Source organism: Schistocerca nitens, chromosome 4 (genome assembly GCF_023898315.1).
Source record: "Schistocerca nitens isolate TAMUIC-IGC-003100 chromosome 4, iqSchNite1.1, whole genome shotgun sequence".
Taxonomy (NCBI): domain Eukaryota; kingdom Metazoa; phylum Arthropoda; class Insecta; order Orthoptera; family Acrididae; genus Schistocerca; species Schistocerca nitens.
Window position 1 is genome coordinate 5,003,940 of NC_064617.1, and position 19,369 is coordinate 5,023,308.

Consider the following 19,369-nt stretch of genomic DNA (forward strand, 5'->3'; position numbering starts at 1 on the left):
GCCGTTCCACAGGACTACATCCAGCATCTCTATGATCGTCTCCATGGGAGAATAGCAGCCTGAATTGCTGCGAAAGGTGGATATACACTGTACTAGTGCCGACATTGTGCATGCTCTGTTGCCTGTGTCTATGTGCCTGTGGTTCTGTCAGTGTGATCATGTGATGTATCTGACACCAGGAATGTGTCAATAAAGTTTCCCCTTCCTGTGACAATGAATTCACGGTGTTCTTATTTCAATTTCCAGGAGTGTAGATACCTTTTTGGGTTTGGTGTTCTACTGTGAACTGTATTTTGGGGTGAACATTATTAAGTTTACCAGCTAAGGCCTCAATTTCAGTGGCTGTCCCATCATATAACAACAGGGTGTCATCAACATATCGTTTATAATAAATGATCTTGTCTGTTTCTATTGGGTTTGCTTTAAAGAATTTAATTTCAAGATCATTAATGTAGATGTCAGCAAGAAGGCCAGCTAGACTACTGCCCATTGCTAGACCATCATGTTGAATATATATTTTGTTGTTGAAGGTGAAGTAATTGTGGGACAGCACTAATTCAAGTAAATCCATCAGCTCACAGATTTCCATGTCACTTAACTTTTTATGTTGTAATAAGTTATTTTTTATTATTCGAAGTGTGTCTATTATAGGTATGTTTGTGTACAGGTTGACAATATCAAGGGATGCAAAGTTAGCTGCATTGGGAATGGAAATTTCTCTGATACTGTCAATCAAATCATAGGTGTTTTTATGGAATAATTGGTTGGGAATGTATAATATTTCTTGAGTATTTCATGCAGTTTTTTAGTCACTTTGTACCCTGGGCTATTTATGGAATTCACAATCGGGCGTATCGGGTGTCCATCTTTATGAATTTTAGGTTGTGATCTAAGCTTTGGTGCTGTAGGGTTCATTATAACACATTGTTTGGCTTCAATGGATGTCAGCAGAAAGTTACAATTTTTTAACATGTCTTTTATTTTAGCTTGGTATTTGGGAGTGGGGTCAGATTTCAACTCAGTTATGTTGTTATTCTTGAAAAATTCTAGGGTTTTCTTAATGTAATCAGACTCGTACATTATCACGACTGTGCTGCCTTTGTCAGATTTAACAACAAGGGCACTACTGTTTGTTAGCTTTTTGTTAATTTGTTTCAGTGTTACAGATTCATCATGTTTATTACTATGGAGCTTTTGTGCATCTATGGTTTTCTTTATTATTTTGTTTGCATCATGGGCTAGAGCATTTTGATCATTCTGATCTAGTTTTGATGTTATACATGCTATTTTGGTGTTAGTTATTAGGTCTTTAACACTGTTGTAATCAAGTTTTGTGGCAATATTATGTTTAAGTCCCTTATTTAACAAATTTAATTCTGTGCTATTGAAATTAATGCTTGTTGTGTTAACTACTCTCTCAAAGAATTTATGTTGCACGGGAGGGCATTCATTTGGTGGAATGGGGGATTTTTTGGCAATCAGGAGTGAGAGCTTTTCTTTTTGTTTATGTGCAATTTTCAACATCTCTTTATGCACATTTAGTTGGGTTAGATCTAAGAAATTAGTGATTTGGCTTAGAGTGAGATAGTTGCTTAACTCTAAGTGCAGCATGTAGATGTCCCTGTTTAACAAGTCTTTTCGTTTGTAATGTGATCTAATTTCATTTTTGATCCATACAATTTCACATTTTCTCTTGGCTGCTTGTGCAGATTCACTCTGGTCTTTAACTACAACTCTTATGTAATTAGGAGTTACATTCTCTAAGATACATTGCTTATTAAATTTGATGGCAAGAATAGTTTTCATTAATTTCACTTTGCACTTCCTGTATTTGTTCATTGTTCCTTTTACCTGGCTAGGTAGCAAAATAAGACTTTTATCCATTGTGGATGTGGAGCACTGCGACTGTGGTGTGAACAGGTTCTCAGAAATTACTGCAACCAGTCGCCTTTTATGTAGATGTATTTTATTTAACCATGACCGGTTTCGAGCTGCCTAGCAACTCATCATCAGATGGTGTATACAGTTAGTGCTTTTTTGTACCCATTGTGTGGGTGGTTGAGTATCTGTGGCTAGACAGAAACGAGAACAAATAATCGCTACATGTGGTACAGTAACACGACATATTTACAGCATAATTTATGTTTAACGTATAAGAGCAAATAATCACTACATGTGGTACAGTTACATGAAATATTTACAGTTTAATTAACGTTATTGAGGTGTTACTTACAAATAAATCTTTTTGCAGGTATATATATCTCTTTTAGGACGTATTTTTGAAACCATTGTGTCTTGTTTTTCACAATTTCACAAGTTAAAACTTTCACTAGATGTATATTACTTTTATGAGGCACTGTTGGAAACATATATTTCGTTTTTCGTAAACATCGCTGAACACACTTAGCCACAGATACGAATACAGGATTTACACATTATAAACAAGCCAAAGATTGCAATATAACTACAGTATCAAAGATTTCAAGTTGACCAGAGGCATTATTAGTCAACACACACACTGACAAGAGATTTGTCTTTATTACATAGAAAATAAATGTAAATTAGCTTAAACTAGTAAAATGTTTATTTATAAATTAGCTGTGCAATTTAACAGGTGTATAAAACTAGATTTTATACATTATATTTCAGTTACATTTAAGATTATTGGTATTGAGAGTATTATGACAGCTAATTTCTTGCTCCTTCCATTGGCTGATCTTGGCATATGATGTCTGGGATGAGAGGTTGATGGTTAACTTAAAATAATAAGTAATGCTGGAACTTATAAGGGTGTGGAAAAGGAGTTGGCGGTGGGGGGGGGGGGGGGAGGTGGTTGTATAGGAAAAAGGAGAGGGGGGGGGCAGAAGTGGTACAAGCTTTTATGTGTGTGTGTAGGGGGGGGGCATTTTGTTACTGAATAACTGTTTAGTTTTTTAAGTTCAAAGAATCCTTAAAATTCTGAAAGAAGGAGTTATTCGCCAGTTCTGTCTGCTCATTTAAAATGGTATGTGGGGAATTATGTTTGTGGGTAAAAATCTCTAATTGTTCGAGAAGATCCATCTTGAATCCCTTGTCTACAGTGTGTAGGATTTGAAGGTTAGTTTTAATGTCTGTTATGGAATGTTTATTATCTGCTAGATGGGTAGCAAAAGTGGATCTATTTAAGTTGTTTAGGCGAAGTGCATCAGTGTGCTCTTTGTATCGGATCTCAAAATTTCTACCTGTTTGTCCTATGTAGTAGCAGGAGCAGCTGTCACATCTTAATTTATATATACCAGATTTTTGGTAGGGTGTGCTGGCTCTTTTGGTGTTGTGGACTATTTTGTTCTGTATTTTGTTGTTAGTGTGAAAACTTATTTTGACATTATGTGGTTTGAATAGCTTAGCGAGTTTGTATGAGATATTGCCGAGAAACGGCATACAAACGAATTTGGTTTCTTCTGCTACTGAGGTCTGGCTTGCTAGTTTTGCTTTGTTAGATATAATGTTTTTATCTAATTTTTCAATTATGCTTGGGTCATAAGCATTGTTTGATGCTATTGTTTTTAATATATTGATTTCATTAATTTTTGCAGTAGGATCAGCTTGAATCTTGTTGATACGGTTAAGTGCTGATTTGAAAAAAGCTAGTTTATGCTGATTTGGGTGGCATGATGTATTGTTTATTATAACATCTGAAGTGGTGGGTTTCCTATATATCTGAAATTTATGTTTGTTGTTGTGATGTGTTATGTTTAGGTCAAGAAAATAGATACCTTTTTGGGTTTGGTGTTCTACTGTGAACTGTATTTTGGGGTGAACATTATTAAGTTTACCAGCTAAGGCCTCAATTTCAGTGGCTGTCCCATCATATAACAACAGGGTGTCATCAACATATCGTTTATAATAAATGATCTTGTCTGTTTCTATTGGGTTTGCTTTAAAGAATTTAATTTCAAGATCATTAATGTAGATGTCAGCAAGAAGGCCAGCTAGACTACTGCCCATTGCTAGACCATCATGTTGAATATATATTTTGTTGTTGAAGGTGAAGTAATTGTGGGACAGCACTAATTCAAGTAAATCCAACCTCTCATCCCAGACATCATATGCCAAGATCAGCCAATGGAAGGAGCAAGAAATTAGCTGTCATAATACTCTCAATACCAATAATCTTAAATGTAACTGAAATATAATGTATAAAATCTAGTTCTATATACCTGTTAAATTGCACAGCTAATTTATAAATAAACATTTTACTAGTTTAAGCTAATTTACATTTATTTTCTATGTAATAAAGACAAATCTCTAGTCAGTGTGTGTGTTGACTAATAATGCCTCTGGTCAACTTGAAATCTTTGATACTGTAGTTATATTGCAATCTTTGGCTTGTTTATAATGTGTAAATCCTGTATTCGTATCTGTGGCTAAGTGTGTTCAGCGATGTTTACGAAAAACGAAATATATGTTTCCAACAGTGCCTCATAAAAGTAATATACATCTAGTGAAAGTTTTAACTTGTGAAATTGTGAAAAACAAGACACAATGGTTTCAAAAATACGTCCTAAAAGAGATATATATACCTGCAAAAAGATTTATTTGTAAGTAACACCTCAATAACGTTAATTAAACTGTAAATATTTCATGTAACTGTACCACATGTAGTGATTATTTGCTCTTATACGTTAAACATAAATTATGCTGTAAATATGTCGTGTTACTGTACCACATGTAGCGATTATTTGTTCTCGTTTCTGTCTAGCCACAGATACTCAACCACCCACACAATGGGTACAAAAAAGCACTAACTGTATACACCATCTGATGATGAGTTGCTAGGCAGCTCGAAACCGGTCATGGTTAAATAAAATACATCTACATAAAAGGCGACTGGTTGCAGTAATTTCTGAGAACCTGTTCACACCACAGTCGCAGTGCTCCACATCCACAATGGATAAAAGTCTTATTTTGCTACCTAGCCAGGTAAAAGGAACAATGAACAAATACAGGAAGTGCAAAGTGAAATTAATGAAAACTATTCTTGCCATCAAATTTAATAAGCAATGTATCTTAGAGAATGTAACTCCTAATTACATAAGAGTTGTAGTTAAAGACCAGAGTGAATCTGCACAAGCAGCCAAGAGAAAATGTGAAATTGTATGGATCAAAAATGAAATTAGATCACATTACAAACGAAAAGACTTGTTAAACAGGGACATCTACACGCTGCACTTAGAGTTAAGCAACTATCTCACTCTAAGCCAAATCACAAATTTCTTAGATCTAACCCAACTAAATGTGCATAAAGAGATGTTGAAAATTGCACATAAACAAAAAGAAAAGCTCTCACTCCTGATTGCCAAAAAATCCCCCATTCCACCAAATGAATGCCCTCCTGTGCAACATAAATTCTTTGAGAGAGTAGTTAACACAACAAGCATTAATTTCAATAGCACAGAATTAAATTTGTTAAATAAGGGACTTAAACATAATATTGCCACAAAACTTGATTACAACAGTGTTAAAGACCTAATAACTAACACCAAAATAGCATGTATAACATCAAAACTAGATCAGAATGATCAAAATGCTCTAGCCCATGATGCAAACAAAATAATAAAGAAAACCATAGATGCACAAAAGCTCCATAGTAATAAACATGATGAATCTGTAACACTGAAACAAATTAACAAAAAGCTAACAAACAGTAGTGCCCTTGTTGTTAAATCTGACAAAGGCAGCACAGCCGTGATAATGTACGAGTCTGATTACATTAAGAAAACCCTAGAATTTTTCAAGAATAACAACATAACTGAGTTGAAATCTGACCCCACTCCCAAATACCAAGCTAAAATAAAAGACATGTTAAAAAATTGTAACTTTCTGCTGACATCCATTGAAGCCAAACAATGTGTTATAATGAACCCTACAGCACCAAAGCTTAGATCACAACCTAAAATTCATAAAGATGGACACCCGATACGCCCGATTGTGAATTCCATAAATAGCCCAGGGTACAAAGTGACTAAAAAACTGCATGAAATACTCAAGAAATATTATACATTCCCAACCAATTATTCCATAAAAAACACCTATGATTTGATTGACAGTATCAGAGAAATTTCCATTCCCAATGCAGCTAACTTTGCATCCCTTGATATTGTCAACCTGTACACAAACATACCTATAATAGACACACTTCGAATAATAAAAAATAACTTATTACAACATAAAAAGTTAAGTGACATGGAAATCTGTGAGCTGATGGATTTACTTGAATTAGTGCTGTCCCACAATTACTTCACCTTCAACAACAAAATATATATTCAACATGATGGTCTAGCAATGGGCAGTAGTCTAGCTGGCCTTCTTGCTGACATCTACATTAATGATCTTGAAATTAAATTCTTTAAAGCAAACCCAATAGAAACAGACAAGATCATTTATTATAAACGATATGTTGATGACACCCTGTTGTTATATGATGGGACAGCCACTGAAATTGAGGCCTTAGCTGGTAAACTTAATAATGTTCACCCCAAAATACAGTTCACAGTAGAACACCAAACCCAAAAAGGTATCTATTTTCTTGACCTAAACATAACACATCACAACAACAAACATAAATTTCAGATATATAGGAAACCCACCACTTCAGATGTTATAATAAACAATACATCATGCCACCCAAATCAGCATAAACTAGCTTTTTTCAAATCAGCACTTAACCGTATCAACAAGATTCAAGCTGATCCTACTGCAAAAATTAATGAAATCAATATATTAAAAACAATAGCATCAAACAATGCTTATGACCCAAGCATAATTGAAAAATTAGATAAAAACATTATATCTAACAAAGCAAAACTAGCAAGCCGGACCTCAGTAGCAGAAGAAACCAAATTCGTTTGTATGCCGTTTCTCGGCAATATCTCATACAAACTCGCTAAGCTATTCAAACCACATAATGTCAAAATAAGTTTTCACACTAACAACAAAATACAGAACAAAATAGTCCACAACACCAAAAGAGCCAGCACACCCTACCAAAAATCTGGTATATATAAATTAAGATGTGACAGCTGCTCCTGCTACTACATAGGACAAACAGGTAGAAATTTTGAGATCCGATACAAAGAGCACACTGATGCACTTCGCCTAAACAACTTAAATAGATCCACTTTTGCTACCCATCTAGCAGATAATAAACATTCCATAACAGACATTAAAACTAACCTTCAAATCCTACACACTGTAGACAAGGGATTCAAGATGGATCTTCTCGAACAATTAGAGATTTTTACCCACAAACATAATTCCCCACATACCATTTTAAATGAGCAGACAGAACTGGCGAATAACTCCTTCTTTCAGAATTTTAAGGATTCTTTGAACTTAAAAAACTAAACAGTTATTCAGTAACAAAATGCCCCCCCCCCTACACACACACATAAAAGCTTGTACCACTTCTGCCCCCCCCTCTCCTTTTTCCTATACAACCACCTCCCCCCCCCCACCGCCAACTCCTTTTCCACACCCTTATAAGTTCCAGCATTACTTATTATTTTAAGTTAACCATCAACCTCTCATCCCAGACATCATATGCCAAGATCAGCCAATGGAAGGAGCAAGAAATTAGCTGTCATAATACTCTCAATACCAATAATCTTAAATGTAACTGAAATATAATGTATAAAATCTAGTTTTATATACCTGTTAAATTGCACAGCTAATTTATAAATAAACATTTTACTAGTTTAAGCTAATTTACATTTATTTTCTATGTAATAAAGACAAATCTCTTGTCAGTGTGTGTGTTGACTAATAATGCCTGTGGTCAACTTGAAATCTTTGATACTGTAGTTATATTGCAATCTTTGGCTTGTTTATAATGTGTAAATCCTGTATTCGTATCTGTGGCTAAGTGTGTTCAGCGATGTTTACGAAAAACGAAATATATGTTTCCAACAGTGCCTCATAAAAGTAATATACATCTAGTGAAAGTTTTAACTTGTGAAATTGTGAAAAACAAGACACAATGGTTTCAAAAATACGTCCTAAAAGAGATATATATACCTGCAAAAAGATTTATTTGTAAGTAACACCTCAATAACGTTAATTAAACTGTAAATATTTCATGTAACTGTACCACATGTAGTGATTATTTGCTCTTATACGTTAAACATAAATTATGCTGTAAATATGTCGTGTTACTGTACCACATGTAGCGATTATTTGTTCTCGTTTCTGTCTAGCCACAGATACTCAACCACACACACAATGGGTACAAAAAAGCACTAAATGTATACACCATCTGATGATGAGTTGCTAGGCAGCTCGAAACCGGTCATGGTTAAATAAAATACATCTACATAAAAGGCGACTGGTTGCAGTAATTTCTGAAAACCTGTTCACACCACAGTCGCAGTGCTCCACATCCACAATGGGTAAAAGTCTTACTTTCCTGTACTTAAGTCGGCATTGTGTTTCTTATATTTAATTCCGATGCGATTTCTGTGTTTCATCGAGGTAGGGAAGGTCAAAGGGATACAGTAAACCGGCAGAGGTGCATCGGAATGTAAAACTGGTGACACAGGAAACGCTCAAAACATTGACCGTACGAAGACTGTTTTCTTGCACTTAAGTCGGCATTGTGTCTCTTATATTTAATTTCGATGCAATTTCTGTGATTCATCGTCAATGGGAAGGTCCAAGGAATACAGTAAACCTGCAGAGGTGCATCGGAATGTAAAACTAGTTCACAGGAAACGCTCAAAACAGACAGTAGGAAGACTCAGTCTTCCTGTACTTAAGTCGGCATTGTGTCTCTTATATTTAATTCCGATGCAATTTCTGTGTTTCATCGTCAATGGGAAGGTCCAAGGGATACAGTAAACCTGCAGTGGTGCATCGGAATGTAAAACTGGAGACACAGGAAACGCTTAAAACATAGACAGTAGGAAGACTCAGTCTTCCTGTACTTAAGTCGGCATTGTGTCTCTTATATTTAATTCCGATGCAATTTCTATGTTTCATCGACAATGGGAAGGTCCAAGGAATACAGTAAACCTGCAGTGGTGCATCGGAATGTAAAACTAGTGACACAACAAACGCTCAAACCATAGAGAGTAGGAAGACTCAGTCTTCCTGTACTTAAGTCGGCATTGTGTCTCTTATATTTAATGCCGATGCAATTTCTGTTTTTCATCGACAATGGGAAGGTCCAAGGGATACAGTAAACCTGCAGAGGTGCATCTGAATGTAACACTGATGACACAGAAAACGCTCAAAACATGACAGTAGGAAGTCTCAGTCTTCCTGTACTTAAGTCGGCATTGTATCTCTTATATTTAATTCCGATGCAATTTCTGTGTTTCATCGTCAATGGGAAGGTCCAAGGGATACAGGAAACCTGCAGAGGTGCATCGGAATGTAAAACTGGTGACACACGAAAAGCTCAAATCACAGACAGTAGGAAGACTCCGTCTTCCTGTACTTAAGTCGGCATTGTGTTTCTTATATTTAATTCCGATGCAATTTCTGTGTTTCATCGTCAATGGGAAGGTCCAATGGATACAGAAAACCTGCAGAGGTGCATCAGAATGTAAAACTGGTGACACAGGAAACGCTCAAAACATAGACAGTGGGAAGACTCAGTCATCCTGTACTTAAGTCGGCATTGTGTTTCTTATATTTAATTCCGATGCGATTTCTGTGTTTCATCGAGGTAGGGAAGGTCAAAGGGATACAGTAAACCGGCAGAGGTGCATCGGAATGTAAAACTGGTGACACAGGAAACGCTCAAAACATTGACCGTACGAAGACTGTTTTCTTGCACTTAAGTCGGCATTGTGTCTCTTATATTTAATTTCGATGCAATTTCTGTGTTTCATCGTCAATGGGAAGGTCCAAGGGATACAGTAAACCTGCAGAGGTGCATCGGAATGTAAAACTGGTGACACAGGAAAAGCTCAAATCACAGACAGTACGAAGACTCAGTCTTCCTGTACTTAAGTCGGCATTGTGTCTCTTATATTTAATTCCGATGCAATTTCTGTGTTTCATCGTCAATGGGAAGGTCCAAGGGATACAGTAAACCTGCAGTGGTGCATCGGAATGTAAAACTAGTGACACAGGAAACGCTCAAAACATAGAGAGTAGGAAGACTCAGTCTTCCTTTACTTACGTAGGCATTGTGTCTCTTATATTTATTTCCGATGAAATTTCTGTGTTTCATCGTGAATGGCAAGGTCCAATGGATACAATAATCCTGCAGAGGTCAATCGGAATGAAAAACCGGTGACACAGGAAACGCTCAAAACATAGACAGTAGGAAGACTCAGTCTTCCTCTACTTAAGTAGGCATTGTGTCTCTTATATTTAATTTCGATGCAATTTGTGTGTTTCATCGCCAATGGGAAGGTCCAAGGGATACAGTAAACCTGCAGATGTACATCGGAAAGTAAAACTGATGACACAGGAAACGCTCAAAACATAGACAGTAGGAAGACTTAGTCTTCCTGTACTTAAGTCGGCATTGTGTTTCTTATATTTAATTCCGATGCGATTTCTGTGTTTCATCGAGATAGGGAAGGTCCAAGGGATACAGTAAACCTGCAGAGGTGCATCGGAATGTAAAACTGGTGACACAGGAAACGCTCAAAACATTGACTGTAAGAAGACTGTTTTCTTGTACTTAAGTCGGCATTGTGTCTCTTATATTTAACTCCGATGCAATTTCTGTGTTTTATCTTCAATGGGAAGGTCCAATGGTTACAGTAAACCTGCAGAGGTGCATCAGAATGTAAAACTGGTGACACAGGAAACGCTCAAAACATAGACAGTAGGAAGACTCAGTCTTCCTGTACTTAAGTCGGCATTGTGTCTCTTATATTTATTTTCGATGCAATTTCTGTGTTTCTTCGTCACAGTGAACGTCCAAGGGATAAAGTAAACCTGCAGAGGTGCATCGTAATGTAAAACTGGAGACACAGGAAACGCTCAAAACATAGACAGTAGGAAGACTCAGTCTTCCTGTACTTAAGTCGGCATTGTGTCTCTTATATTTAATTCCGATGCAATTTCTGTGTTTCATCGTTAATGGGAAGGTCCAAGGGATACAGGAAACCTGCAGAGGTGCATCGGAATGTAAAACTGGTGACACAGGAAAAGCTCAAATCACAGACAGTAGGAAGACTCCGTCTTCCTGTACTTAAGTCGGCATTGTGTGTCTTATATTTAATTCCGATGCAATTTCCGTGTTTCATCGTCAATGGGAAGCTCCGCGGGATACAGTAATCCTGCTGAGGTGCATCGGAATGTAAATCTCGTGACACAGGAAACGCTCAAATCATAGACAGTAGGAAGACTCAGTCTTCCTATACTTAAGTCGGCATTGTGTCTCTTATATGTATTTCCGATGAAATTTCTGTGTATCATCGTGAATGGGAAGGTCCAAGGGATATAGTAAACCTGCAGAGGGGCATCGGAAAGTAAAACTGATGACACAGGAAACGCTCAAAAAATTGACAGTGAGATGACTTAGTCTTCCTGTACGTAAGTCGGCATTGTGTCTCTCATATTTAATTTCGATTCAATATCTGTGTTTCATCGTCAATGGGAAGGTCCAATGGATACAGAAAACCTGCAGAGGTGCATCAGAATGTAAAACTGGTGACACAGGAAACGCTCAAAACATAGACAGTAGGAAGTCTCAGTTTCCCTGTACTTAAGTCGGCATTGTGTCTCTTATATTTAATTCCGATGCAATTTCTGTGTTTCATCGTCAATGGGAAGGTCCAATGGATACAGAAAACCTGCAGAGGTGCATCGGAATGTAAAACTAGTGACACAGGAAACGCTCAAAACATAGAGAGTAGGAAGACAGTCTTGCTGTACTTAAGTCGGCATTGTGTCTCTTATATTTATTTCCGATGAAATTTCTGTGTTTCATCGTCAATGGGAAGGTCCAAGGGATACAGTAAGCCTGCAGAGGTGCATCGGAATGTAATACTAGTGTCACAGGAAACGCTCAAAACATAGACAGTAGGAAGACTCAGTCTTCCTGTACTTAAGTCGGCATTGTGTCTCTTATATTTAATTCCGATGCAATATCTGTGTTTCATCGTCACTGTGAAGGTCCAACGGATACAGTAAACATGTAGAGGTGCATCGGAATGTAAAACTGGTGACACAGGAAACGCTCAAATTATAGGAAGACTCAGTCTTCTTGTACTTAAGTCGGCATTGTGTCTCTTATATTTAATTCAGATGCAATTTCTGTGTTTCATCGTCAATGGGATGGTCCAAGGGATACAGTAAGCCTGCAGAGGTGCATCGGAATGTAAAACTGGTGACACAGGACACGCTCAAAACATAGACAGTAGGAAGACTCAGTCTTCCTGTACTTAAGTCGGCCTTGTGTCTCTTATATTTAATTCCGATGCAATTTCTGTATTTCATCGTCAATGGGAAGGTCCAAGGGATACAGTAAACCTGCAGAGGTGCATCGGAATGTAATACTAGTGTCACAGGAAACGCTCAAAACATAGACAGTAGGAAGACTCAGTCTTCCTGTACTTAAGTCGGCATTGTGTCTCTTATATTTAATTCCGATGCAATTTCTGTGTTTCATCGTCAATGGGAAGGTCCAAGGGATACAGTAAACCTGCAGAGGTGCATCGGAATGTAAAACTGGTGACACAGGAAACGCTCAAAACGTAGACAGTAGGAAGACTCAGTCTTCCTGTACTTAAGTCGGCATTGTGTCTCTTATATTTAATTCCGATCCAATTTCTGTGTTTCATCGTCAACGAGGAGGTCCAAGGGATACAGTAAACCTGCAGAGGTGCATCAGAATGTAAAACTGGTGACACAGGAAACGCTCAACACATAGACAGTAGGAAGACTCATTCTTCCTGTATTTAAGTCGTCATTGTGTCTCTTATATTTAATTGCGATGCAAATTCTGTGTTTCATCGTCAATGGGAAGGTCCAAGGGATACAGTAAACCTGCAGTGGTGAATCGGAATGTAAAACTAGTGACACAGGAAACGCTCAAATCATAGACAGTAGGAAGACTCAGTCTTCCTGTACTTAAGTCGGCATTGTGTCTCTTATATTTAATTCCGATGCAATTTCTGTTTTTCATCGTCAATGGGAAGGTCCAAGGGATACAGTAAACCTACAGAGGTGCATCTGAATGTAAAACTGATGACACAGAAAACGCTCAAAACATCGACAGTAGGAAGACTCAGTCTTCCTGTACTTAAGTCGGCATTGTGTCTCTTATATTTAATTCCGATGCAATTTCTGTGTTTCATCGTCAATGGGAAGGTCCAAGGGATACAGTAAACCGGCAGAGGTGCATCGGAATGTAAAACTGGTGACACAGGAAACGCTCAAAACATTGACTGTAAGAAGACTGTTTTCTTGTACTTAAGTCGGCATTGTGTCTCTTATATTTAACTCCGATGCAATTTCTGTGTTTTATCTTCAATGGGAAGGTCCAATGGTTACAGTAAACCTGCAGAGGTGCATCAGAATGTAAAACTGGTGACACAGGAAACGCTCAAAACATAGACAGTAGGAAGACTCAGTCTTCCTGTACTTAAGTCGGCATTGTGTCTCTTATATTTATTTTCGATGCAATTTCTGTGTTTCTTCGTCACAGTGAACGTCCAAGGGATAAAGTAAACCTGCAGAGGTGCATCGTAATGTAAAACTGGAGACACAGGAAACGCTCAAAACATAGACAGTAGGAAGACTCAGTCTTCCTGTACTTAAGTCGGCATTGTGTCTCTTATATTTAATTCCGATGCAATTTCTGTGTTTCATCGTTAATGGGAAGGTCCAAGGGATACAGGAAACCTGCAGAGGTGCATCGGAATGTAAAACTGGTGACACAGGAAAAGCTCAAATCACAGACAGTAGGAAGACTCCGTCTTCCTGTACTTAAGTCGGCATTGTGTGTCTTATATTTAATTCCGATGCAATTTCCGTGTTTCATCGTCAATGGGAAGCTCCGCGGGATACAGTAATCCTGCTGAGGTGCATCGGAATGTAAATCTCGTGACACAGGAAACGCTCAAATCATAGACAGTAGGAAGACTCAGTCTTCCTATACTTAAGTCGGCATTGTGTCTCTTATATGTATTTCCGATGAAATTTCTGTGTTTCATCGTGAATGGGAAGGTCCAAGGGATATAGTAAACCTGCAGAGGGGCATCGGAAAGTAAAACTGATGACACAGGAAACGCTCAAAAAATTGACAGTGAGATGACTTAGTCTTCCTGTACGTAAGTCGGCATTGTGTCTCTCATATTTAATTTCGATTCAATATCTGTGTTTCATCGTCAATGGGAAGGTCCAATGGATACAGAAAACCTGCAGAGGTGCATCAGAATGTAAAACTGGTGACACAGGAAACGCTCAAAACATAGACAGTAGGAAGTCTCAGTTTCCCTGTACTTAAGTCGGCATTGTGTCTCTTATATTTAATTCCGATGCAATTTCTGTGTTTCATCGTCAATGGGAAGGTCCAATGGATACAGAAAACCTGCAGAGGTGCATCGGAATGTAAAACTAGTGACACAGGAAACGCTCAAAACATAGAGAGTAGGAAGACAGTCTTGCTGTACTTAAGTCGGCATTGTGTCTCTTATATTTATTTCCGATGAAATTTCTGTGTTTCATCGTCAATGGGAAGGTCCAAGGGATACAGTAAGCCTGCAGAGGTGCATCGGAATGTAATACTAGTGTCACAGGAAACGCTCAAAACATAGACAGTAGGAAGACTCAGTCTTCCTGTACTTAAGTCGGCATTGTGTCTCTTATATTTAATTCCGATGCAATATCTGTGTTTCATCGTCACTGTGAAGGTCCAACGGATACAGTAAACATGTAGAGGTGCATCGGAATGTAAAACTGGTGACACAGGAAACGCTCAAATTATAGGAAGACTCAGTCTTCTTGTACTTAAGTCGGCATTGTGTCTCTTATATTTAATTCAGATGCAATTTCTGTGTTTCATCGTCAATGGGATGGTCCAAGGGATACAGTAAGCCTGCAGAGGTGCATCGGAATGTAAAACTGGTGACACAGGACACGCTCAAAACATAGACAGTAGGAAGACTCAGTCTTCCTGTACTTAAGTCGGCCTTGTGTCTCTTATATTTAATTCCGATGCAATTTCTGTATTTCATCGTCAATGGGAAGGTCCAAGGGATACAGTAAACCTGCAGAGGTGCATCGGAATGTAATACTAGTGTCACAGGAAACGCTCAAAACATAGACAGTAGGAAGACTCAGTCTTCCTGTACTTAAGTCGGCATTGTGTCTCTTATATTTAATTCCGATGCAATTTCTGTGTTTCATCGTCAATGGGAAGGTCCAAGGGATACAGTAAACCTGCAGAGGTGCATCGGAATGTAAAACTGGTGACACAGGAAACGCTCAAAACGTAGACAGTAGGAAGACTCAGTCTTCCTGTACTTAAGTCGGCATTGTGTCTCTTATATTTAATTCCGATCCAATTTCTGTGTTTCATCGTCAACGAGGAGGTCCAAGGGATACAGTAAACCTGCAGAGGTGCATCAGAATGTAAAACTGGTGACACAGGAAACGCTCAACACATAGACAGTAGGAAGACTCATTCTTCCTGTATTTAAGTCGTCATTGTGTCTCTTATATTTAATTCCGATGCAAATTCTGTGTTTCATCGTCAATGGGAAGGTCCAAGGGATACAGTAAACCTGCAGTGGTGAATCGGAATGTAAAACTAGTGACACAGGAAACGCTCAAATCATAGACAGTAGGAAGACTCAGTCTTCCTGTACTTAAGTCGGCATTGTGTCTCTTATATTTAATTCCGATGCAATTTCTGTTTTTCATCGTCAATGGGAAGGTCCAAGGGATACAGTAAACCTACAGAGGTGCATCTGAATGTAAAACTGATGACACAGAAAACGCTCAAAACATCGACAGTAGGAAGACTCAGTCTTCCTGTACTTAAGTCGGCATTGTGTCTCTTATATTTAATTCCGATGCAATTTCTGTGTTTCATCGTCAATGGGAAGGTCCAAGGGATACAGTAATCCTGCAGAGGTGCATCAGAATGTAAAACTGCTGACCCCGGAAACGCTCAAAACATAGACAGTAGGAAGACTCAGTCTTCCTGTACTTAAGTCGGCATTGTGTTTCTTATATTTAATTCCGATGCGATTTCTGTGTTTCATCGAGAAAGGGAAGGTCAAAGGGATACAGTAAACCGGCAGAGGTGCATCGGAATGTAAAACTGGTGACACAGGAAACGCTCAAAACATTGACCGTACGAAGTCTGTTTTCTTGCACTAAAGTCGGCATTGTGTCTCTTATATTTAATTTTGATGCAATTTCTGTGTTTCATCGTCAATGGGAAGGTCCAAGGGATACACTAAATCTGCAGAGGTGCATCGGAATGTGAAACTAGTGTCACAGGAAACGCTCAAAACATAGACAGTAGGAAGACTCAGTCTTCCTGTACTTAAGTCGGCATTGTGTCTCTTATATTTAATTCCGATGCAATTTCTGTGTTTCATCGTCAATGGGAAGATCCAAGGGATACAGTAAACCTGCAGAGGTGCATCGGAATGTAAAACTGGTGACACAGGAAACGCTCAAAACGTAGACAGTAGGAAGACTCAGTCTTCCTGTACTTAAGTCGGCATTGTGTCTCTTATATTTAATTCCGATGCAATATCTGTGTTTCATCGACAATGGGGAGGTCCAAGGGATACAGTAAACCTGCAGTGGTGCATCGGAATGTAAAACTAGTGACACAACAAACGCTCAAACCATAGAGAGTAGGAAGACTCAGTCTTCCTGTACTTAAGTCGGCATTGTGTCTCTTATATTTAATTCCGATGCAATTTCTGTTTTTCATCGGCAATGGGAAGGTCCAAGGGATACAGTAAACCTGCAGAGGTGCATCTGAATGTAAAACTGATGACACAGAAAACGCTCAAAACATGACAGTAGGAGGTCTCAGTCTTCCTGTACTTAAGTCGGCATTGTATCTCTTATATTTAATTCAGATGCAATTTCTGTGTTTCATCGTCAATGGGAAGGTCCAAGGGATACAGGAAACCTGCAGAGGTGCATCGGAATGTAAAACTGGTGACACACGAAAAGCTCAAATCACAGACAGTGGGAAGACTCCGTCTTCCTGTACTTAAGTCGGCATTGTGTTTCTTATATTTAATTCCGATGCAATTTCTGTGTTTCATCGTCAATGGGAAGGTCCAATGGATACAGAAAACCTGCAGAGGTGCATCAGAATGTAAAACTGGTGACACAGGAAACGCTCAAAACATAGACAGTAGGAAGACTCAGTCTACCTGTACTTAAGTCGGCATTGTGTTTCTTATATTTAATTCCGATGCGATTTCTGTGTTTCATAGAGGTAGGGAAGGTCAAAGGGATACAGTAAACCGGCAGAGGTGCATCGGAATGTAAAACTGGTGACACAGGAAACGCTCAAAACATTGACCGTACGAAGACTGTTTTCTTGCACTTAAGTCGGCATTGTGTCTCTTATATTTAATTTCGATGCAATTTCTGTGTTTCATCGTCAATGGGAAGGTCCAAGGGATACAGTAAACCTGCAGAGGTGCATCGGAATGTAAAACTAGTGTCACAAGAAACGCTAAAAACATAGACAGTAGGAAGACTCAGTCTTCCTGTACTTAAGTCGGCATTGTGTCTCTTATATTTAATTCCGATGCAATTTCTGTGTTTCATCGTCAATGGGAAGGTCCAAGGGATACAGTAAACCTGCAGAGGTGCTTCGGAATTTAAAGCTAGTGACACAGGAAACGTTAAAAACATAGACAGTAGGAAGACTCAGTCTTCATGTACTTAAGTCGTCATTGTGCCTCTTACATTTATTTCCTATGCAATTTCTGTGTTTCATCGTAAATGGGAAGGTCCAAGAGATATAGTAAACCTGCAGAGGTGCATCGGAAATTAAAACTTATGACACAGGAAACGCTCAAAACATAGACAGTAGGAAGACTTAGTCTTCCTGTGTTTAAGTCGGCATTGTGTCCCTTAAATTTAATTCCGATGCAATTTCTGTTTTTCATCGTCAATGGGAACGTCCAAGGGATACAGTAAACCCTCAGATGTGCATCGGAATGTAAAACTGATGACACAGGAAACGTTCGAAACATAGACAGAAGGAAGACTCAGTCTTTTTGTACTTAAGTCGGCATTGTGTCTCTTATATTTAATTCCAATGCAATTTCTGTGTTTCATCGTGAATGGGAAGGTCCAAGGGATATAGTAAACCTGCAGAGGTGCATCGGAAAGTAAAACTGATGACACAGGAAACGCTCAAAACATAGACAGTATGATGACTTAGTCTTCCTGTACGTAAGTCGGCATTGTGTGTCTTATATTTAATTCCGATTCAATTCCTGTGTTTCATCGTCAATGGGAAGGTCCAATGGATACAGAAAACCTGCAGAGGTGCATCAGAATCTAAAACTGGTGACACAGGAAACGCCCAAACATAGACAGTAGGAAGACTCAGTTTTCCTGTACTTAAGTCGGCATTGTGTCTCTTATATTTAATTCCGATGCAATTTCTGTGTTTCATCGTCAATGGGAAGGTCCAACGGATACAGTAAACATGTAGAGGTGCATCGGAATGCAAAACTGGTGACACAGGAAACGCTCAAATTATAGGAAGACTCAGTCTTCCTGTACTTAAGTCGGCATTGTGTCTCTTATATTTAATTCCGATGCAATTTCTGTGTTTCATCGTCAATGGGATAGTCCAAGGGATACAGTAAGCCTGCAGAGGTGCATCAGAATGTAAAACTGGTGACACAGGAAACGCTCAAAACATAGAGAGTAGGAAGACTCAATCTTCCTGTACTTAAGTCGGCATTGTGTCCCTTATATTTAATTCCGATGCAATTTCTGTGTTTCATCGTCAATGGGAAGGTCCAAGGGAAACAGTGAACCTGCAGAGGTGCATCGGAATGTAAAACTGGCGACACAGGAAACGCTCAAAACATAGACAGTAGGAAGACTCAGTCTTCCTGTACTTAAGTCGGCATTGTGTCTCTTATATTTATTTCCGATGAAATTCCTGTGTTTCATCGTGAATGGGAAGGTCCAAGGGATATAGTAATCCTGCAGAGGTGCATCGGAAAGTAAAACTGATGACACAGGAAACGCTCAAAACATAGACAGTAGGAAGACTCAGTCTTCCTGTACTTAAGTCGGCATTGTGTCTCTTATATTTAATTCCGATGCAATTTCTGTGTTTCATCGTGAATGGGAAGGTCCAAGGGATATAGTAAACCTGCAGAGGTGCATCGGAAAGTAAAACTGATGACACAGG